At 44.7% G+C, this 24322-nt stretch overlaps 1 non-coding gene across 1 annotated transcript; it reads left to right on the top strand.

Moving 5' to 3' along the window:
- The first annotated feature begins 283 nt into the window (after positions 1-283).
- On the top strand, positions 284-390 carry LOC141610114 (small nucleolar RNA R71). The gene has a single exon (XR_012528008.1). It is a non-coding gene; the product is annotated as a small nucleolar RNA R71 (small nucleolar RNA).
- The last annotated feature ends 23932 nt before the right edge of the window (positions 391-24322 follow it).

Raw genomic sequence — 24322 nt, forward strand, 5'->3', positions numbered from 1 at the left:
CTTCAAGTCTAGCCATAGCTTTTTCAAACTTCAAATTGATGGTATCAATGTGAGCACTAAGTTGAGCACCCAATTGAGTAATGGAGTCCACTTCATGCTTTCCTCCTCTAGTAGCCTTGCGAGGCCTACTATATTGTGAGTTATGGACCGCCATTTCCTCAATTTTGTTCTAAGTTTGATTGTCATCAACTTCGGTGAACATTCCATTTGATCCCATGTTGAGAATGTTCCTTGAATCTTCATAAAGACCGTTCCAAAATTGTGTACCAAGAACTACTCGCTAAGTCCATGGTGAGGACATGAGCGACAAATTCCCTTAAACCGCTCCCAAGCTTCATACAAAGATTCTTCATCCCTTTGCTTAAAGCCCGTGATTTGAGCTCTTAGCATGTTAGTCTTTTCCGGTGGATAGAACTTTTTGTAGAAAGCTAGAGCCAACTTTTTCCAAGAATCAATTCCGAGAGTAGCCTTATCAAGGCCTTTCAACCATTGTTTCGCGGTGCCAATTAGAGAAAAAGGAAATAAGACCCATCGAATTTGGTCTTGAGTTACACCGGTTTGAGAAATCGCATCACAATAGTCACAAAAAGTCTCCATATAAGAATGAGGGTCTTCACTAGGCATCCCCCCAAATTGGCTTCTTTCGACTAATTGGATAAATGCGGATTTGGCAATAAAATTTCCGGTTAGATGTTGTGGTGTGGGAGTACCATTGGGTAGGTTCTCCTCGGTGGGTACGGAATGTGATGAAAACTTAGGCATTGTGGGTTGATTATGTGTTGGATTTTGTGTTGGGTTATCCTCACCTTCTCTTGCAAAAGGGTTGATGAACTCAATAGTATTTGGTTGTGATGGGGCATATTCTGCACCCGCTGACCGAGTCAACATATTGAGCAAGGTTAAAGATATCCACATCAAGTCAACATATTAGACGGCCTAACCGACGCAGCCTGTCGGCCTGTCACTTGGATCTCGGCTGGGTAACTAGCCAGCCGGGAGGCATATACGCGTACTCACATCCAAGTCCCCTCGGCATGGAGTCAACCAGGCCAGCCGGCCTGCCATGGGTCCCTCGGCCGAGGGTAGAACAGTCTTTTCACCTGCTCTGCCACTTGGCCACTACGTGACAAAAGGTTAAAATCTATAAATACTCCTCAACCCTCATTGAGAAAACAATCCAATAATCGACAACTCATCCATAAACTCACTATTAATCTGGTATAAACTCCCTTATCTCTCTACAATATACTTTGCCAAGTAACACACAATTTAATCCCTTTAAGTTTACTGACTTGAGCGTCGGAGTGAGTACGCTCGGTACCAAGCCGAGCCCTCAGTTTGTTCATCTTTACAGGAGAGACCGAAAGTAAGAGACAAGCAAAGACGTCATTCAACAAGCTTACGTGGTCACAAACTCTGCTCCGGAATTACACCCGGAACAATTGGCGCCGTCTGTGGGGGATGGATTTACTAGAAGCTGGTCACCTACCTTTAAGAAAAGAAAAACAACCAAAAACCATTCAAAGAGCTAAGAAGATGTCAAAACAGCCAGAACTTGTGAGTGTAGAAACTGAATTCTACCAGGATGAGACATTCCCTAATTCTGAGATCGGGCAATCCCCCATCGGCCGAGTGATTGAGCCGGTGAAGTACGGGATGCCAAGAGAGCCGAACACCGCCGCCACCTGCCTTGTCACCACATGGGACATGTGGTCGATGCGACCAAACCGAAGTCGTTCCTGGACCGATGGGTGGTATGTCGGTCACCCCATCACGACGACGGTGACGGCGCGCTCCACCGTGACCAGGGCCCACAAAGTGACTCCAAACAACTTGACCGGAGTATTACAAGGAGCTGGGCATGCAAGGACGCCGGCGGTGCCCGTGGTGCCAGTGGCAGACCAAAGTCCTTCCCCCACTCGTGGGAGGACAGCGTAGCCGCGGCAGCAACGAGGCCACCCCCGAAGAAATGAAGAAAGAAGTCCGACTCTCCAAAGTCGGACAACAAGAAGCCCTTCCCGCCACGGGGAGAGAAGCCGGACTAGTATTGCGAGGAGCCGATCACCACGTGTCATTCGGCACGTGGTCAGACAGCCCCTCAATGCCTTTGTCCTCGAAGTCCCGGTGCCGACCAAACTGAAGCTGTCGCCCCTATCATACAAAGGGGATAGCGACCCAACCGACCACGCCAAGGCTTTTGAGTCGTACATGTCGGTATGGGAGCAGCCTGATGAGGTGTGGTGCCGAGTCTTCCCAACGACCCTCCATGGCATGTCTCAGAGTTGGTACAGGGGGCTACGTAATGGCTCGGTGTACTATTATGCCGACCTAAGGGACAGTTTCATAGCCCAATACGCTTGCAACAAACGAAGGGTCGTGGAGACATCAGATCTCCTGACTATCCGACAGGGGGAGGACGAGTCCCTCCGGAGCTACGTCAAGAGATTCGACGCTAAGGTTCAGCAGATTCGTGAGCTGAACACCGAACTGGCGGCCTTCACACTGATGAAAGGCCTGCCGAAAGGCGAGTTCAAAAATGAGCTCATCAAGTGCGAGGACCTCAACCTAGACTCCGCCAGAAAGATGACCGACCGAGCCATAAAGGTGGAGGACTATCACAAGACCTGGGTAGGCCACAGTGAAGCTGGGCACCCAGAAAGGAGGAGCCACCGGGACAACGTAGACGAAGGACGCCATGACATGAATAGATCACGGCCTGAGAGATTTAATATGAAACAGAACTCGGCGGGCGCCGGGGGGAGTTCGGGACCATACACCCCGAAGCGGTACAACGGTCTCACCCCCCTGGTTAAATCACCGGCCGAAGTCTTTTCCTTAAGCAAGAACGAAGGGCAGAAATGGGCAAGGCCCCCCAAGGCGAGGGGGGACGGCGACCTTAGCCAGTTCTGCGACTACCACGACCAACCCGGCCATAAGACCGACAACTGTCGGCATCTGAGGAACGCCATCGAGGAGCTGATCCGAAAGGGGGCCCTCAGCAAGTATGTAGCTGGAGGCCCAGAAACAAGCTCCGACGGGGCGAATAGAAAATCAGTATTCCAGAGGATGGGAATGATCCAGGTTGTAACCGGAGGAAACGAGAACGGTGGGTCAGCTAATGGGCACAAACGGCACCTGAATGAGCTATACCAAGCCATCAACTTTGTGCCCAAAACAGCGACCCCCGCTTCCACCATCCCCGATATAACCATCGGAAAGAAGGACTACGAAGGAGTCATCGCCCCGCATAGCGACCCTCTCGTAGTCCACCTAGACATAGCCAACCACTTGGTCAAGAGGTGCCTGATTGACACAGGCGCCTACACAAACATCATGTTCAGGGAGTGCTTTCTCAATCTCGGTCTGAAGATTGAAAACCCGAGCCCCGCACCAACCCGCTATACTGACTTCTCCGGGGCCTACCTGGTACCCTTGGGGTCAATCGATCGCGGTGATGTTTGGCTGGCGGATGCGGCCAAAAATGTTTGGTCTGAGTTCGTGGTTATTGATGTTCGTCCGCCTACAATGTCCTAATAGGCCGGGTCACTTTGAGCGAGGCCGATGCTGTGATGTCCATCCGGGCCCTGACATTGATGTATGTCTCGGACCGGGGGGAAGCACAAAAGCTCGTCTCAAAGGACGAGAGAGACAAAATTGTCAATGTCCAAGTATCTGCCAGAGGGTGCAACATGCAATCCCTCAAAGTGGCGAAAAATTCAGAGAAAGGGAAGGGCCCATCCTTACAACAGGAGGGTGATCCGATGAGCACCAACAACGTCGGCATGGTCGAAGGATCCCAGACCGAGGAAGTGGAAATTGACCCGGGCGCACCGTAATCGCCGTGTCGGCCGGAGCCAAAATTCAGAGCCGATCTCCTGGACCTGCTGAGAAAGAACAAAGACGTCTTCGCGTACTCAGCCGCCGAGATGCCAGGCGTGAGCCGGGAGGTGATCGTTCACAAGCTGAACGTACTCTCCACCGCTAGCCCTGTCAAGCAGAAGATGAGGAACTCCTCGGCCGAAAAGGATGAGGCCATCAAGGCCGAGGTAGATAAACTATTAGAGGCGGGCTTTATCATGCCTTGTACTTACCCTGAGTGGCTAGCAAATGTTGTAATGGTGAAGAAGTCATCAGGGGGGTGGAGGATGTGTGTTGATTTTACAAATCTTAATAAAGCATGCCCTAAAGATTGCTATCCCTTGCCTCGAATAGATAGTTTAATTGACGCAACGGTAGGCTACACTATGCTTGAGCCTCGCCGACGCCTTCTCGGGTACCATCGGTATTCATGGCCGAGGAAGACATGCCTAAGTGCGCATTCATCACCATACACAAAGACATACATGTATAAAATGATGCCGTTCGGTTTGAAAAACGCTGGCGCAACTTACACTAGGCTGGTGGACAAAGTGTTTCAAGATCAAAAAGGGCGAAACATCGAGGTTTACGTCGACGATGCTATTGTAAAAAGCAAGTCCGACAATGAGCACTTGGCCGACTTGAGCGAAACATTTTGTTCACTAAGGAAATATAAGATGAAGCTTAACCCAATGAAATGCAACTTCGGTGTCCGGCCGCGTGAGTTCCTCGGCGTACTTGTCGGTGCCGGGGAATTGATGCCAATCCGAGAAGATCAAAGCAATATTAGACTGCTGGAGCCGAGGAATCTAAAAGAGGTTATGATATCGACCGGGAGGATGGCGGCTCTTGCCCGCTTTATTTCTCGGTCACCGACAAGAGCACTCCGTTCTTTACGGTCTTTGAAAGGAATAAAGACTTTTTTCTTTGGGGAGGAACAGTGCGGCTTTCAAAACCGAAAGCCCACCTACTAACTCTCCCGACCCTGTCCCAGCCGACGCCGGGGAGACTCTATACCTATATCTAGCGATTACCTCGGCCACGATCGGTCGTAATTGTCGAGAAGAAAACAAGCAAGAACACCCAATCTACTTTATCGACCATACACTCGCGCCCGCCGAAAGAAATTACCCGCTGATTGAAAAAGCGGCCTTCGCCGTCGTCGTTGCCGCAAGGAAGTTAAAACCCTACTTCGACGCACATCCCGTGACGGTCTTAACCGACCAGCCATTGGAGAAAGCCTTAGAAAAATTCGAAAAATCAGGCAGACTTATCAAATGGGCAGTGGAGCTATCCGGCTTCGGCATTCAGTACAAGCCGAGGCCTTCGATAAAGGGGCAAGCACTTACAGACTTCCTAGCCGAGTGCACATACCAAGAAGAATCAAATCCCGGTGTGTGAGAAGTATACACCGACGGATCCTCCACGACAAACAGCTCAGGAGCCGGCATCCTTATCATCAGCCCTAACGGGGACGAGTTTGATTACGCCTTGAAATTTACCTTCTCGGCCTCAAATAACGAATCCGAATATGAGGCGGTGATAACTGGAGTCGAGTTAGCTAGAGCTACCGGGGCGGAGCATGTTGTGTTGAAGACAGACTCACTCTTAGTGGCTAATCAAATCAGAGGAGAGTATGAGACTCGAGACGATGAGATGATAAGGTATCTGGAGAGGGTAAAAGCTGACACCTCAAAATTGAAATCTTTCCGGATACGATGCATTCCCAGTGTCCGAGAACAACCGAGCCGACGCTCTCTCAAAACTTGCCGTTCAAGCATCAAGAATGTCACGAACCGTCTTTGGTGGATATCGGAATGCTAAAAGCATCACTGAGACCGTCGGCATGGTGGGCGACATCGAAGCCGAGACGACGTGGATGACTCCGATAATGAAATACAAACTGACAAATGAGTTGCCGGAGGACCGCAGTCTCTCGCAGAAGATAAGAAGGATCGCCGCAAGGTACTCAGTGTTCGAAGGAGAGTTATACAGAAGGTCTGTAATAAGGCCACTCTTGAAATGTGTCGGCCCAGCCGACGCGGAGCTAATACTGATAGAGATTCACGAAGGCATCTGTGGACATCACATGGGGGCAAGAACGCTAGCCCACAAAGCTCTCCGAGCCGGCTACTTCTGGCCCACCATGCTTGAGGATTCCAAAGCAAAGACCAAGAAGTGCAAGAATTGTCAGATGCATGCTCCGGTGATACATGCTCCTTCCCGAGACCTGCAACCGGTGCTTAGTCCCCTTCCATTTGCACAGTGGGGGATGGATTTACTAGGGCCATTTCCGACGGCCTCTGGAGGAAGAAAGTACCTAATTGTCGCCGTTGATTACTTCACCAAATGGGCCGAGGTTGTCGCGGTACCTGCCAAGACCACGGCGGCCGTAAGAAAGGTGATTTGGGAGAACGTCATAACTCGTTTTGGGCTACCCCAAGTCATGGTATTTGACCACGGCCGAGAGTTTTGGAGCAACATGGTGATGAATTGGTTGGAGGAGCTCGGAATCAAATTTGCATACTCCTCCGTCTGCCACCCTCGGAGCAACGGGCAGGCGGAAGCAGCTAATAAAACAATCCTAAACGGGCTAAAAAAGAAGGTCGAAGATCTAAAGGGAAGATGGGCTGATGAACTACCCGGCGTCCTGTGGTCACTTCGAACCACGGAGAAAGAAGCAACGAGGTACAGTCCATTCCACCTTGTCTATGGGTCTGAGGCCGTCCTGCCAATTGAAACAGCGGTGCCAACATTCAGAACGCAAACTTTTGACCCAGTCGAAAATGAGGAAGGCCCGAGAGCCTCCTAGACACTGGTCGAAGAAAGTCGAGACACGGCACGACTCAACAACTTGGCGCAGTATCAAAACCGGATGAGAAGAGCATACAACCGTAGGGTCCACAAAAGGGACTTAAGAGTAGGAGATCTAGTCCTAAGAAAGTCGGCCGCCACAAACAAAGGAAACGTCCATGAAAAAATGACGGCCAACTGGGAAGGACCCTACAAGGTGGTTGAAGAAATGAGGCGGGGGACATATCGGCTGACGGACATGGAGGGTGTTCCTTTGATGAGCCACTGGAACACGGACAACTTAAGGAAATATTTTGTGTAGCAGCGGAGGTGTCCGAGACCGTTGTGGACACCCCAACGCATGATTACACCTTATGAAGAATAATCCAAGTTCTCCATCAAAATACGTGTCCCCTCCATAGTCATGCCAGAATAGACGCCACGGCCAAAGCCGGGCAGTCACACCAAATGCAGTTGATACTCGCGAAAGCGACCAACATGCTTAGGAACGTATAAGTACAGTTGAGAGGCAATTCTAGCCGCCTCGGCCAACCGAAGGCCCGGCAGAGGAAGCGATCAATATGTCTACAGATACGAACGCTGTCGAGCCGTAACCTCGATTGCCTCGGCCAAAACCGGGAGTGACGGGGACACAACGACCGATACGCTAATAGGAACATATAAGTACAGTTGAGATGCAATTCTAGCCGCCTCGGCCAACCGAAGGGCCGGCAGAGGAAGCGATCAATATGTCTACAGATACGAACGCTGTCGAGCCGTAACCTCGATTGCCTCGGCCAAAACCGGGAGTGACGGGGACACAACGACCGATACGCTAATAGGAACGTATAAGTACAGTTGAGACACAAATCTAGCCGCCTCGGCCAACCGAAGGCCCGGCAGAGGAAGCGATCAATATGTCTACAGATACGAACGCTGTCGAGTCGTAACCTCGTTTTACCTCGGCCAAAACCGGGGGCGACGGGGACACAACGACCGATACGCTAACATGTTCACAACGGTGGTTGGGAAGCGCAAATCTGACCGCCCCGGCTAAGACCGGGGGTGGTGGAGGAAGCGACCGACATGCCAACATGTTTAAACGTTTAAGTATAATTGAGATGCGCCTTCTAACTGCCTCGGCCAAGCCGGAAGTAAAAACGAAAAAGCACTCAATATGTTGAAACGTAAGAAGACAACTTAATGGAGGCAAAATAAACAAACTTTATTAAAAATGTTTACATGATGAGGCAAAACAAAGTCGACGGCCGTCCCCATAGGGATAGCCTAAACACAACCTACCAAAAGTTTAACAAAAACAAAAAGTACAGCAAAAGGTTACAGACATAAAACTTGAAGCGCCAAAAGGATGGCAGGGAGGAAAGGCTCAATAGTTGGCCCCCGAAAAGCTGAAGCTGTCTGAAGGGTCGGGTGAATCGGTGACGACCGCCCGTCTCCCTATGCTTGTTTCTCGCCGCCACCGGCAGCAGTGAGCGACATCACCATCGATGAGCGACCCGTGAAGCCGACTTGGCGCCTTCACCGCCTTTGCCCTCTCGCTTCCTCCTTGGTCGCCTTCACCTTTTCAAAGATGGGCCGCCTTGGCCTCGGCCTCCTCGGCGCCTTTGCCGCCTCTCGCCTTCTCCGCAGTCTTTGCCTCCATGCAGCCGCCTTCTCATCAAGAAGCCGGTCAAAATCTTGCCACGGGAAGGGGTCTTTAGGAAAGAGCTCTTTGATTACTTCCCTGGTAGCATCTTCGGCCTGGTCCCGGTACTGGGCACACATGTTAGGGATGATGACAGTTTGGAGCGTCTCAATATCCTTCTCCCTCTGAGCAAGGATGGCCTTTGTGTTCCTGTGCTCCTTCCCCTCGGTCAGATGCAGGGACTTCCATTTATCCCTCTGCTCAACCATAGCATCGTAACCGCCCTGAAACTTCTCTCTCTCCTCCCGCAGCCTAGCGGCGTCGGCCAACGCAGCCTCAACTTTGGCTCTCTCGGCTAGGACCCGCTTCTCAGCTTCCTCCTTAAGCTTTCGCTGAGTGAGGAGGTTCTCCCTGGTGGCGACGAAGTCCTTCTTCGCCTTCTCGGCCTCTTCCTTAGAAGCAGCAAGCTCAAGCCTAAGTCGTTCAAGCGCAGGAGCTGCCTCAGCCATGAGCTTTTCTTGCTCCATAATGTGAGCGCTTGGGCTATTTCATCCACTTCGCCACCTCTTGGACAACCTTGCACCCTCCGCCGCAATCCGAGCGGGAAACCTTCAGGGATGAGGAGTCGACGGTGACATTTTGATTGCCCGTCTGCACAGGCCGCTTCTCCAATTGCCGTTCAGTGGGACCGGCAGCCGGTGGCGGTTGATCTACAAAAAATTCGGACAAAGCATCCATGTCAACATTCATTGACATGTCAGAAAGCCTGTCATCAGGAATGCCTAATGAACCTTCTAAATCCGAGCCGTAGGTTAGATCCGTACCAGCCTTGGCCTTCTTGGTTGGAGGGCCTACCGACCCCTTTTCTTTCCCCCATCGGTAATAAAGAATGCGAAAAGGCGTTGCCTCTTTTCTCTTGTTTGAAGGAGGAGGACTCTCCACAACGGTGACCTCCTCTTCAACATCAACGATAACCACCTGCTCCTTTTGGATTACGGGGACAGAAGATTGAGCCGGAGCTGACGCCGTTGCCGCCGTAGATGTTGTCTTTGGTTTCTGGCGCGGCACGTTACACGCAATCTGCGCTGAGCCGCCGTCACATCCAAAGTGCCTTCAATCGCCGCGCTCCATAAGTACGTGAGGAGCCAGCCTGCGATCATGTGGCAGGGCCTTGGGATGCAGCTCAACAACTCTCCCGTTCTCGTCAAGTCCCAAACTCTTGAGGACGGAGACAGGCAGTTCCGGGCCAAATCGGTCTGCAAAAGAAACGAAGCAGGAGTTAAGCAACAGAAATAAATCAAGGTTCAAAACAGAAACATAAAAAGCAAGGGTGGGCCTCACACCGACCCCACTCACCCTGTTCGAGGGCCGGTATGAGGCCGACGTGGTAGAGCAGCTTATCCTGAAGAACGATCTACGTCGGGGGCATCCATCCCTTCGGCGTGCCATCCTTCTCAGCCTCAAACAGCCTCATTTCCCGCGTTTCGTCCTCATTAAGATAGACCCTGCTGGCGTCCATCTTAAGCTTACTCCGGGAGACATAGTTGTCATGCTCCCCTTGGTTCTCACACCGCAAATTGACGCGGCTCACGAAAGGACCGGGCAACGAGTAGTTCTCCGGAACCTCAACGTATACCCACCGCCCCTTCCAGTCCTTGCAAGAAGTAAGCTTAGAGACGGTGATATAACCCGGCTCAGTCTGTATGCTATACCACCCCGAGCCACCTAGGACAGTCTGTCGAAGGTGGTGAAGCCGGCGAAAGAGGTTCACCGTTGGGGCCTCCCCTTTGAAAAGACACAACCATACAAAACCAACAATCGTCCTGATGGCCAACGGATGCAGTTGGGCCACGGCGACATTCATGGCTTTAATAATGGCGAAGAACGTATTCATTCGGAGGAAACCGGAGCCCATACTCCGTGTGTCGATGTATACGCGATACAACCCTCGGGAGGGCCACGAGACGGCCCGACCCTCCTCAGGGATAACAATTCTATACCCCCTGCCGAAGGAGTAATGGTGTTAAAAAAGATCAGAACCGGGGCAGCTAGCGAACTTATTCGTCCAGGCACGATCAGGACTGATCGAGCAGGCATCACCGTGCCACGAAACAAGCGGCCTCTCTACGGCAGAAGGAGTCGCCTCATCATCATCATCATCCTCAAAACCCTCCAAAAATTTTGGATCAATCTCGGAGAGAAAGCGGCTTGGGACCCCCAAACCCTATCGGGGTGACAACCGTGCCTCCTCTTCATCGGACGCGACGGTTCGCCCCGGCCGCAGAGGTACTGGGTTGAGCATCCGCAGAAGACATAGTGACAACAAAAACTTAACAATTAAAAAGTTGGAAAAATTTGTTTGTTTACCTTGGAAAAGTGCTACGCCGAGTAAACGCTTTGAAGGCTAGAGAGAAGTTTCTTCGAAAAACTAAGAGAGAGGAAATTTTTTTTTTGAGAAGATGAAGTTTAATGGCCAAAAACGGGGCACACTGCTCTATTTATAGAGCAAAGCTCATGAAGCGGACCAATCAGGGCAAAGCCCATGAAACATCGACCAATCAATGCCAAGCCACGTGTCAAGCATGCAGCTATGGAATGTCAATCGACATACAGTTACAAATCTTCTTCAACACACTCCTTGGTATTACTTGCTAACGGCCAGCTAATCAACAAAACAAAGACAGCACCGGCCGGGGGCAATCAAAAGTACAAACGGCACTCTCAACCTTGGTCTCGGCCAGCGCCACTTTCTTTTCCACATAGGATGTCCATTACACATCCATGTGGAGGGGGATATGGTACGACCCGAAGAACCAAGCCGAGGAAGAAGAAAGCGGGGAAGAAATTCAACTTGCGCAGAATACGCTCAACACTCATCGAAGGTCCATACCACGGCATAGACTACGCTGGGGCAAATTGATGGGGCATATTCTCGCACCCGACCGAGTCAACATATTGAGCAAGGTCAAAGATATCCACAAAGAAGTCAACATATTAGACGGCCTAATCGACGTAGCACATCGGCACACTTGGATCTCGGCTGGGTAACTAGCCACCGGAGGCATATCCGCGTACTCACATCCAAGTCCCCTCGGCATGGAGTCAACCAGGCCAGCCGGCCTGCCATGGGTCCCTCGGCCGAGGGTAGAACAGTCTTTTCACCTGCTCTGCCACTTGGCCACTACGTGACAAAAGGTGAAAGTCTATAAATACTCCTCAACCCTCATTGAGAAAACAATCCAATAATCGACAACTCATCCATAAACTCACTATTAATCTGGTATAAACTCCCTTATCTCTCTACAATATACTTTGCCAAGTAACACACAACTTAATCCCTTTAAGTTTACTGACTTGAGCGTCGGAGTGAGTACGCTCGGTACCAAGTCGAGCCCTCAGTTTGTTCATCTTTACAGGAGAGACCGAAAGGAAGAGACAAGCAAAGACGTCATTCAACAAGCTTACGTGGTCATAAACTCTGCTCCGGAATTACACCCGGAACAGGTTGAATATCTACAACCTCACCAATACCTCTCAAAGTTCTCCTAGCAAGTCTTCTATTGGTTGTCAAAGTTCTTTCAATTTCGTGATCAAAGGGTAACAAGTCACCTTGTGACCTTCTAGACATGCAAAATATCAAAAAACTCGAAAACAATGAGAACAAACCTTGAGGAGTTTTACTTCCCCAAGGTAAAGAAAGGCACAACTAATAACAATATAATAAAATCTAAATCAAGTTAACACCGTCCCCGGCAATGGCGCCATTTTTTGTCGGAGTCTAAACAACTCTACAATTGAGATGAGATTTCTATTGCAACTAGTGGTGTCTTAAGGGGTGTCACAATTGGGGTTTGATGTAGAAGATCACTAAACTAAATAGCAATGAAAGTAAACAAGCAAGATGAATTAAAAGGGATGTAAACAATTGATAAAAAGAACTAGGGTGTCATGGGGTCATAGGGGATTCATGAGAATTGATCATACAAACATGTTCTCAAATTATAAGCAAACAATTATTGTTGTGATGGATCGAGTTGGTTTATATCTTACAATCCTAGGAAAGTTTGGGTCCCAGAGCCGAATCGATTAGATTGTACAACACCTACAAGTCGACTTAATCTTCCCTACTCAACAACATGCATGGTCTAATGAGACTCGAGTTGGTTTATGTCTTACAAGTCTCATTGAAAAGATAGGTGATGGGTAAAAAATGCAAGGATTCATAGGCTCACATTTCATCAAACATAACATGTGCATGAGTTGAGATCACAACAAGCAAGCAAATAAACTATGAAAGCATATTAATTTAAGCATGAATCATTCCCCATGTTGGTTTCCCCTAATTACCCATTAACCCTAGCCAAGGTAACTACTCACTCATTATCATGTTGAACATGCTAGCAAGGTTGTCAATCATACCAACAAAGTGAAACATGATGAATAAATAAAAGTGATTAACAATAATTAAAGAGGGATTAAGAGAATTATACCTACTAATGATTCCAATAATAAAGCAAAGAATAAAAGAAGTACTTGATGCTTGATTGAGAGGTTGTCAATCTCCCAATAATAACCCAAATAATCTTCAATTACCCAAAACAAAGGATGAACAAGAGAGAGATTAAGGAAATAAAACTTGTATTAAAACTTGATTAATTGTTGATTACAAGATTAAAGACAGATTTGATTGATATTAGCAATACTAAAGATTGCTAAGAAGAACATGCTCTTCTAATTAGACTAATGGGGTATTTATAGTGGGGATTAGGTGGATGAATTAGGGTTAACTAAGGGCTTAAATGACGATTAAGTCCCTTGTTGAGGAAACACCGGTCTTTTTGGAAAGACTCCGATCTCTAGGGAGACTCCGGTCTCTAGAAAAAGATGTGCATCCTTCCTTGAAGCTTGAAGAAGACGAAATGGGTCTGCCTGAGAATTCGGGCGTCTTTAGCACGGGACGGGCGGATTTGGTGGTTTCTGCCCGGGCGTCTTGGGGAGAAGACGCACGGATTGTGGTGGTGGAGACGGGCGTCTTCTGGGGAAGACGCACGGATTGCTGGGCAGTCTTGTTTCTTCTTCTTTTCTTCCTTTTTCTTCATAAAATCCTTGGGGATTTGCTCGGGGATGCAAGGATCTTTTCTCATCATTGCCCATCTACTATAGTATGTACAAAGGCCTTCTAATCTTGTCTCTCCTTGATGCTTGGTCATTGAATTCAATCAATTTAGCCTCATTTTGCCATGAAAATGCAAGGTTTGCACTTCTTTCCTACCAACGGATCAAAACCTCAAAGAATATGCAAAACAAAGAACTAAAGACAATAAATGACCCAAATATGCACTAAAAAGCATGGGAACAAGGCTAATTCGGGGACTAAATGTGCTCTAATTATGGTCACATCACTCCGACTCAACTCATCTTCGAAATGCATGTATATGAACATGTTTTGGGCTTGATTATGCTCCTTTCTGGTTCATACCTGCAAATAATACAAGACAAACCAAAGTAGACTATTCGGGGGACATTTGTAGCTAAACACTACTAAATATGCATTGAAATACGTGCAAATGAAGTACAAAATACCTATATAAAATGCACGCATCATAAGTAATATGAGCAATCAATAGAATTCCTCAATAGAACCGTCACCTAGCAAATAATAATTATAGTTCATTCAAATCAACAAACTAATATAATTAATATCAGCTCTAACCCCCATGTCACCTCTTATTATTTAAATATATTAACTCATCAAACTAAGTTAACTCATTAAGAATTATGTTAAGATGAATTCATTACTAAACTTATCAACTAGGTCGTATGCGAATAACGATAAAAGAATGAATGAACAACCATTATAATAAAGTAGTCTAACAAAGGTGAATAGCCATTATCACCAAGTGTGATCACACATAATCTATAGTAAACACACATTATAGCTAAAACCTCGCCATCATTAGATTACTATCACCACGACCACCCGACTATACAACCGATTCACCCCTCCCTCCACAGCCGTATGCCAGTCGTTAGCACCAGTCGCCTCTATGCTAACCTACCACAACAACCAGCCCACACTCGCCCATAACCAAACTAGTTCACATTATAAATCCCGTGTGTTAACTCCACCAATACAAGAAGAAAGGTCAATTTGTTTTGAAACAAGTAACCCCTACTGTCCTCTCGGTCCAACCACTCAACCACCCTCAGAACTCCTTCAAAACAGTCCTACATACCTATATCGAGCCTAAAGTTATCCTACAATATTCATCATGTTAGATGGTAAAACCCGATCCTAATTACGACTCTAAAACTGCATACTATATACCATGTTATTGAAGGGAAATATCCGTAAAATTCCCTTAAATTTTAAGGATTATAACGCAAATTTAACATGCGATTATTGTCATAAAACAAAATTACAATAGAAACGATAAAGAACAAAGAATCAACCTCGGGTCCTTGCAAATTCGGCCTAAGAACAGAAATCAAAGTAGATTTCCTCCTAATCGTTGCACCCAAGACCGTCTGAGACTATGCCCCTTGTGCTAGAAAGTGCTCTCTAATTGCCTTGCAATATTGAGAGAGTTTATGTGAGGTTTTCTGATGTGAGATCTAGGTTTCAGAGAGAATTGCCCCGAAACCCTAGTTTTTGTGCAAATGAATTCCCTTAGGTCAAAAGGAGAGAAACTCCCCTTTTGTTCCATTCGGTCGACCAAACCGTGGGTTAGGGAGGAAGTGGGCTTTCCACTTTCTCCTTATTTTAACTCGTGGTTTGACTCGAAATTGCTAAAATGTATATGACGGGTTTTCAATTATAAATCGTCATCGGTTATCGGTTGTTAACGTATCAACTAGTAACATGACTCAGTCGATATATTAATACATGTCCGACAAAGACAATATTGTATAATTAAATAAATTCAATATACATTAATTAAATATAAATCATTTATATTCAATTTTATGAATTAACTGCTTAATTCGTCTTAGCCATTATTATTTAATCCGTATTAAATAAAATATCTCAACATCGCGTTTGACTAATTATTAGTCAATAACTCTGACTAACTGGTTAGTCATATTAGGCATCAACATGACAGTATTTTCATACCGTCACATCTCTCAAACGTATCCAAGAGGTGTGACTTTTAGGGACCAGTTGATCACCGCCATCTGTATGACAATAACGTCAAACTTATCTAGCAAGCCAACCGTTATTGATAAACGTGGACCAACTGATTTTAATACCAAAAGTATGCCCTTTGATCCTTTTAGAGATTTATATGTTATTGCACTAACTGTGAGGACACCAACCCCAACAAGCTCCCACTTGTCCGTACAAGTGTATGTGCAATAACGTTATCCGCACTAACTGGAGGACACAGCTCCAACAAACTCCCACTTGTCCGTACAAGTGTATGTGCGATAACCGATTCTCATATTCATTTAAAAATTTCTCCCACTCAATGTAAAACAATTTGCAGATCCGGATCCGCAAAGGTCGTATTTTACAATCGATCTGTATCAAGAGTGGTTTCCCCGACTAGAGAGTAACTTAACTGATAAAACGAATCCGTATTCGAGCATGGCCATGCATTTCGATTCTGACTCCTCGAGTGGCCCTGAGAAATATCGAGTACCCGATAAAGGCTGAATATTTCCTTCAACTCGACTCCTTCCGATCTAAGCACGCATGAAATGACCCGAGAAAAATCTACTTGGCCCCCTGTTACGGATGACCGTGAGAAAGAAACCAAAGTCACCCAAAATCTGCCGTAGTCTCAAGAGACAGTCGATAGTCAAAAGAATCGACTCTTAGGATCACCATGGAGGTCCTATCCACGACCTGGCACCGAATGTTATAAAACATTTAGGACTCCACGTCAATGTCACAATTGTGTCCTACGACTCGCCTTTGTGATTGGTCAGTCAACCGTTTGACTTATGGCTCGTTGAACCCACCATCAACCAATGTCACAAAATAATTGCCTGAGTTATCAGCTCACGTGGGCAATTAAGGACTAAAAATATAATGTTTGTTCAGTTCACTTTGTGGTGTTTAAAATTGTCGTACAATTCCACATGAAAAACAAAATATATAAATATCAAAACGATGATGTCGTATAGAGTACAAAAGAGAATGAATCTAATCCATAAAAGAGTACTACAACTCAGGAACACGTTCAATTCTCATGGAATTAACATGCCCTTCATGCTTATCTTGTCGTAATGGTTTAGTGAGAGAATCTGCTACATTATCATTTGTAGCAATCATTTCTATCACTACCTCCTTTTGCTCCACGTAATCTCGGATTAGATGAGCTTTCCGTTGTACATGTCTAGACATAGTACTCGGACTCAGTCGTAGAATATGCTGTAACACTTTGTTTGGAACTCTTCCAGCTGACTGCAGCGCCATTAAGAGTAAAAACGAATCCAGACTGAGATTTCGAGTTATCTCGATCCGTTTGAAAGCTAGCATCTGTGTAACCGGTTGCGCATAGCTTTTGTTCGCCTCCATAAGTCAATGCCCAATCTTTAGTCCTCCGTAGGTACTTAAGAATGTTCTTGACAGCCATCCAATGTGATTCACCTGGATGCTGTTGGAATCGACTTGTCACACTCAATGCATATGCCACGTCCGGACGTGTGTATATCATGGCATACATGATTGATCCTATAGCCGAGGCATAAGGAATCCGTGCCATGCGCTCTTTCTCTTCCGGTGTCTCTGGTGCCTGAGACTTGCTCAAATGCACCCCTGGAGCCATAGGAAGAAACCCCTTCTTGGAGTTAGTCATGCTGAATCTCTCTAGGATTTTGTCTATATAAGACTCCTGACTGAGAGATAACATCCGCCGTGATCTATCTCGATAGATACGGATGCCCAAAATTCTTTGTGCCTCACCCAGATCTTTCATCTGGAAATGGTTCTTCAACCATACTTTCACCGAAGTTAAGAGAGGTATGTCATTCTCAATCAGGAGTATGTCATCAACATACAATATTAGGAAGACAATCTTGCTCCCACTCGACTTGATATATAGACATGGTTCCTCGACCGATCGAGTAAATCCATTTTCTTTTATCACTTGGTCGAAGCGATGATTCCAACTCCGAGATGCTTGCTTAAGTCCGTAAATGGAACGCTTAAGCTTGCACACTTTCTTAGGATGTTCTGGATCGGTGAAACCTTCGGGTTGTACCATGTACAACTCTTCCTCCAAATAACCGTTTAAGAAGGCGGTTTTCACATCCATTTGCCAAATTTCATAGTCATGAAAAGCGGCAATCGCTAAGATAATCCGAATGGAACGCAGCATGACTACGGGTGCAAAAATTTCATCGTAATGCAAACCTGGCACTTGGGTGAAACCTTTAGCAACTAGTCGTGCTTTATAGATATCTTGTTGACCTTCCACTGAATGCTTTATCTTGTAAAGCCATTTGCATTGAAGGGGACGAACCTTAGCAGGTAAGTCAACAAGATCCCATACGTTGTTCTCATACATGGAGTCCATCTCGGATTGCATGGCTTTAAGCCATAGCTTTGAGTCGGAACTAGTCATGGCACCTTTATAGGTTGCGGGTTCGCTACTCGTTAAGAGTAGAATGTCATCTATGTCATGTTCCTCGACCATACCAATGTATCTGTCCGGAGGAATAGAGACTCTTCCCGACCTCCTAGGTTCCTCAGGAATATCAACCGCAGCCGGGATTGAAGGAACAGGGTTCCTCCAATGGTTGCTCGGTATTTGGTTCTGGGAATTTCCGACAGTTCGAAGGTTCTATTACTCTTTGCATTCTCGAGAAATTCCTTCTCTAAGAATGTCGCACTAGCCGCAACAAAAACACGTTGTTCGGTTGGCGAATAAAAGTAATGACCAAGTGTTCCTTTAGGATAACCTATAAAGTATGTCTTGACCGATCGCGGGCCGAGCTTATCCTCGTGTCTCCACTTGACATAAGCCTCGCAGCCCCAAACCCGTATAAAGGACAAGTTAGGGACCGTTCCCTTCCATAGTTCATATGGAGTCTTGTCATTAGCTTTAGACGGACTTCGGTTAAGTATTAAAGCAGCTGACAGAAGAGCATGACCCCATAATGAATCAGGTAATACCGTGTGACTCATCATAGATCGAACCATATCAAGTAGTGTTCGATTTCTCCGTTCGGACACACCATTCAACTGAGGTGTTCCAGGTGGAGTTAACTGTAAGGCAATCCCACAGTCTTTAAGGTGTTGATCAAACTCGTGAGAAAGATACTCGCCACCACGGTCTGATCGCAGTGTTTTAATCTTTCTACCCAAAGAGGTTCTCGTACCCGATTCTGGTATTCCTTGAATTTCTCAAAGGATTCACTTTTGTGCTTCATTAAGTAGACATAGCCATATCTACTTAAATCGTCCGTGAAAGTGATGAAATACCTATAGCCTTCTCGTGCGGTGATTGACATAGGTCCACACACATCCGTATGTATGAGTCCTAATAGGTCAGCAGCGCGCATTCCAACAACTTTGAAGGAAATACGAGTCATCTTACCGATGAGACATGATTCACACGTGCCAAATGATTGAAAATCAAAGGCCGAGATAGCTCCATTCTTTATAAGCTGTTTTACGCGTTTCTCATTAATGTGTCCCATACGGCAGTGCCATAGATACGTTAGATCTTTGTCACCAACCTTTAACTTTTTATTCATTACGTGTAATATTTCGGTGGTCTGATCTAAAACATAAATTCCATTCATGGAGACTGCCTTGCCAAAAATCATATCGTGTAATGAGAAAATGCAATTATTATTCTCTATTACAAATGAAAAACCAAGTTTGTCAAGTGCAGAAACTGAAATAATGTTTTAGAAAGACTGGGTACATAATAGCAGTTATATAAAATAACTTAAATCCGTTAGGAAGCTGGATCACGTTCCCCTCGAGATGGTAGCCAATCGTGCTCCATTCCCGATACGCAGGTCCACCTCACCCTTTACGAGGGGTTCGATGTTCCGGAGCCCCTGCACATGATTACACAGATGAGAACCACAACCAGTATCTAGTACCCAAGTTCCGCAACTTGCGTGGTTAATCTCAATCATATGAATAAAAGTAGAAGAAGAAGAAGAAGACATACCAACAGGTTTGACGCGACCTGCTTTTATGTCCTCATGATAGACAGGACATGTACGCCTCCAATGCCCAGTCTTGTGGCAATGATGGCATTCCATGTTATCATTCTTGCTCTTTGTCGTGCCTGATGAGTTGCTCGACTCACCAGGCCCACTCTTACCAGATCCCGACTTCTTAAACTTCAGTTTGCCTACCGCTAGGTCTGCCTGAGCTTTGCCCTTACCCTTGCCCTTGTTTGACACAACGAGAACATCCTGTTTCATGCTCCCACTAAACTTCATGTCCTTCTCGGTCTGTACGAGAAGGGAGTGTAGTTCATGTAGTTTTTTTTCAAATCATTCATATAGTAATTCGCTCTAAAGAGCGCAAAACCATCGTGGAGTGAATGAAGCATGCGGTCAATCACGATGTTCTCGCTGATTTTACAATCAAGCGCCTCCAGTTTCTCGACATTCTCAATCATGCTGAGAATGTGTGGGCTAACAGGTTGGCCCTTCTGGAGTCTCGCATCAAAGAAGCGAGTGGTATGCTCATAGGTCACGATTCTCGGTGCTTTCGAGAATTCCTTAGTGAGCGTGGTGAAAATCTTGTTTGCACCTTGGGCTATGAAGCGTTTCTGCAAATTGGGTTCCATTGCAAAAATGAGTACGTTCTTTATCGCACTCGCTTCCAAACAGAAATCGTTAAACTTGGCGATCTCGTTAGCTCTAGCCGTGGGACCTGGGTTTGGCGGGATGGGCTCTATTAGATATTTGAGCTTCCGTCGGCCAGCGGCAAAGATTCCGTAATGCCGCCTCCCGATCCGCGAAGTTTGATCCATCATTCTTCAGTCGAGTAGACTGATTCATCTGATTCATGAAGATCCGAAGCCAGGACTCACGGTCCAATATGGCACTTGGCATTGGGTCGTTAGTAGGACCAGCCATTTTTGTTATTAGCAGTTTAAATGTTCGTGATCTACACTGAAAAGAAACGAAACAAAAACGAAATAAGCAACTCATCGAGGTGATTTAAGTCTATTTAAAATTCATTTTAATCGTGTAGACTCATTACACTTGCATAATTGATCTCCCTCAAGAATAATACAAGTGATCCCAAGACTCAATTTTCGTAAATTGATAAGCCAACTGTTTAGCTAGTTCTTCAGTAAGAACTCCTGGTCGATAGATTTCCGTAAATCCTATCTATAGTCCACCATAATCACAGGATCGTACGAGTGACCATAGTGTTGAGATAAAATAGGTCAATCAGTTCCAACTTACCCGACGTAGAAGGGGTCATATTATGCCTACCGACGAAGAAGGGATTCATTGGAGTTTGACCTATAAAGACTATTCTCAATTTTTGTTTATACGAGGAAGATCCCATCAACTTAGTTTAAATTCATTTTAAGTGAACGAATAACTAGCATTACGTGAATGAATTAACTTAGGTGATGGCTTATATAAATAACGAGTGATATCTGTATATCAAAGAAAACTAACGCGTGACCTCTATATGAGTCAGTTTTCATGCAATTATTAGGTGGTTTGGTTTTAGGCGGAATATGATGCATATTATCGTTACGAAAATAAATAAAAGAATGCAATACGTAAATAAAATTCCTAGTGTGGCCTATCCTAATAAAAAGAACATAAAACAACTTTGGAATCCACTGTTGGACCCGAGAAGCTTGTCTTGAAGTTCCATCTTGATCCATGTAGCGGGAGTGAGCATCCGAGTCTCCATCTTTGGTCTTCTCAAAATTACAATTTCAAATTTACAAAATATAAACCTATTTACATTCTAAATAAAAACTGTAATTACAATTGAAAAATCCAAAACGGAGATACGAGATCTCAAAATACAACCAAGACCGTGTTCCATCATTACGGTAACACGTTCTACTAAGGCCACACTAAGTTACAACTGTTTGTAAAAAAATATTACGTAATTAAAAGCATTCAAGGCATTCAAAATAACGATAAATAAAAATGCATCAACTAAAACAAATTTATTTGTGACATAATTCCGTAATTATGTTAAATTTATCCAAACCACCTTTTAACGATTAAAATTATGTGACAAAACCGGTTCTATCAACTTAATTTTAATCTATTACAATCCGTTACTTTAAATTCGCTTTAAAATAACTATATGGTACATGAGTGAACCGTTTCACTATCAAGCGAGTGTACAATATCCGTATAAAGTACATGTAATGGCCAAAATAAAATTTAAAACGAAAGAAATAAATTTTACACGCTGCCAAAGATAAAATCTCCTCGATCGAGACACTAAAGTCCTCGATTGAAGAACAAAAGGGCTCGATCGACTGAACTGCTAGTCGATCGAGAGGTATGCCAAACAGAAAGTGCTCGATCGACAAAACTGGTGGTCGATCGAGGACTTTTATCAGCAAAACTGTTCGATCGAGTACAAGGTCTTCTCGATCGAACAGTGGGGTTTTAAAAAGTGGTCGATCGAGTTAAGCAAGTACTCGATCGAGCAAAAACAACACTGAAAAGCTCTCGATCGAGTAGAAATACGCTCGATCGAGTGCAAAAACTGGCTGAAATATAAAAAACCCTCGCGAAAACAGTTTGACATAGCAAAATCAATTTCAATTTTGATCTAATTCGCATAAAATTAAATCAACAAATTGCAAAACTTAAACATATTGCTATAATGATCGTGTAAAATAACAATATGTAACGGACAAAACAAACCAGCCGTGTATATACATGACACGGTTTTTGGAAAAACAGAAAACAACCGAAACAAAATTCCAGCCGCACGGTTTTCTAGACAAAACAATATCGTTTCAAATCGTTTTATAGAAAATCACAATGAAAAATTTACGTGGCCTCGCTCTGATACCACTTGAAGGGAAATATCCGTAAAATTCCCTTAAATTTTAAGGATTATAACGCAAATTTAACATGCGATTATTGTTATAAAACAAAATTACAATAGAAACGATAAAGAACAAAGAATCAACCTCGGGTCCTTGCAAATTCGGCCTAAGAACAGAAATCAAAGTAGATTTCCTCCTAATCGTTGCACCCAAGACCGTCTGAGACTATGCCCCTTGTGCTAGAAAGTGCTCTCTAATTGCCTTGCAATATTGAGAGAGTTTATGTGAGGTTTTCTGATGTGAGATCTAGGTTTCAGAGAGAATTGCCCCGAAACCCTAGTTTTTGTGCAAATGAATTCCCTTAGGTCAAAAGGAGAGAAACTCCCCTTTTGTTCCATTCGGTCGACCAAACCGTGGGTTAGGGAGGAAGTGGGCTTTCCACTTTCTCCTTATTTTAACTCGTGGTTTGACTCGAAATTGCTAAAATGTATATGACGGGTTTTCAATTATAAATCGTCATCGGTTATCGGTTGTTAACGTATCAACTAGTAACATGACTCAGTCGATATATTAATACATGTCCGACAAAGACAATATTGTATAATTAAATAAATTCAATATACATTAATTAAATATAAATCGTTTATATTCAATTTTATGAATTAATCTTTAATTGCCTTAGCCATTATTATTTAATCCGTATTAAATAAAATATCTCAACATCGCGTTTGACTAATTATTAGTCAATAACTCTGACTAACTGGTTAGTCATATTAGGCATCAACATGACAGTATTTTCATACCGTCACATCTCTCAAACGTATCCTATAGGTGTGACTTTTAGGACCAGTTGATCACCGCCATCTGTATGACAATAACGTCAAACTTATCTAGCAAGCCAACCGTTATTGATAAACGTGGACCAACTGATTTTAATACCAAAAGTATGCCCTTTGATCCTTTTAGAGATTTATATGTTATTGCACTAACTGTGAGGACACCAACCCCAACAAGCTCCCACTTGTCCGTACAAGTGTATGTGCAATAACGTTATCCGCACTAACTGGAGGACACAGCTCCAACAGTTATACTAAAGAAAAACATATGATTACCTTGTATAATTAACGAACAACGAGGCGGAATAAACGATGGTAGAAAAATCAATGACGACGGTGGTTAGGTGATGATGACAGTACGATGGAATGGTTGCACGCTCAAGCTTTCCCCCTTTTTTGTGTTTGATAGTGTTAATGATACAAGAATTTCTATTTTGTGGGTTATATATGACTTATACGGGTTTAGGAATACCTAGATGCTAATTAGGTAAGGTTAAATTATAAGCTAAGCAACTAATACCAATAATAGGTTTAATAATAATTAATAAGGTGCATTAAATATTCAGTTATTACTAGTTACCAATACTTGGCTACACAAGAATATTACCAAATTTCATGTATACCATCATATTCTCGTCTTATTATATAATCTAATACCGAATAAGTATTTTATTAAGCTTATAAATAATTTATCAATTATAATAAAATACGGGTATTACACAACACCTCCACATGCTCGGTTCTCCTCACTCATGTCCAAGATCGACCTCACCTTCGGTACGTCCGTCTTGCGGGGGCATGATAAGAATATTCAAGGATTCAGTCGTATCTTACATAATCTCCACCTTATATTATTAATATACTCAGGGTCATTTGTTTATTCTCTTTTATTATATTTTCCGACATATTTGTACACCCATATCTTTTGTATTACGGCTAGTTGGTTGTATTAGGTTAGTTTTGTATTGTTTGTAGATCATTATATATGTATTATTATTCATCAATGTAACTTATGCAATTCTAAACTCGTAAAACCTTTTTTTTCTAAATTCGATCATTTACGATGTCAGGTTGGCTGCTGAAAACAGAGTAATGCAAGGTATTTCGGGGCCTGTTTTGGTCGTGATTTTGGAGGGCTTTACGGGGTTGAGTGGGGTGCAGAAGAAGATGGGGGGGGGGGGGGGGTTGGCTACGAAGGATAGAAGGTGGGTCGAAACTCGCAA

Source organism: Silene latifolia, chromosome 10, assembly GCF_048544455.1.
Source record: "Silene latifolia isolate original U9 population chromosome 10, ASM4854445v1, whole genome shotgun sequence".
Lineage (NCBI taxonomy): Eukaryota > Viridiplantae > Streptophyta > Magnoliopsida > Caryophyllales > Caryophyllaceae > Silene > Silene latifolia.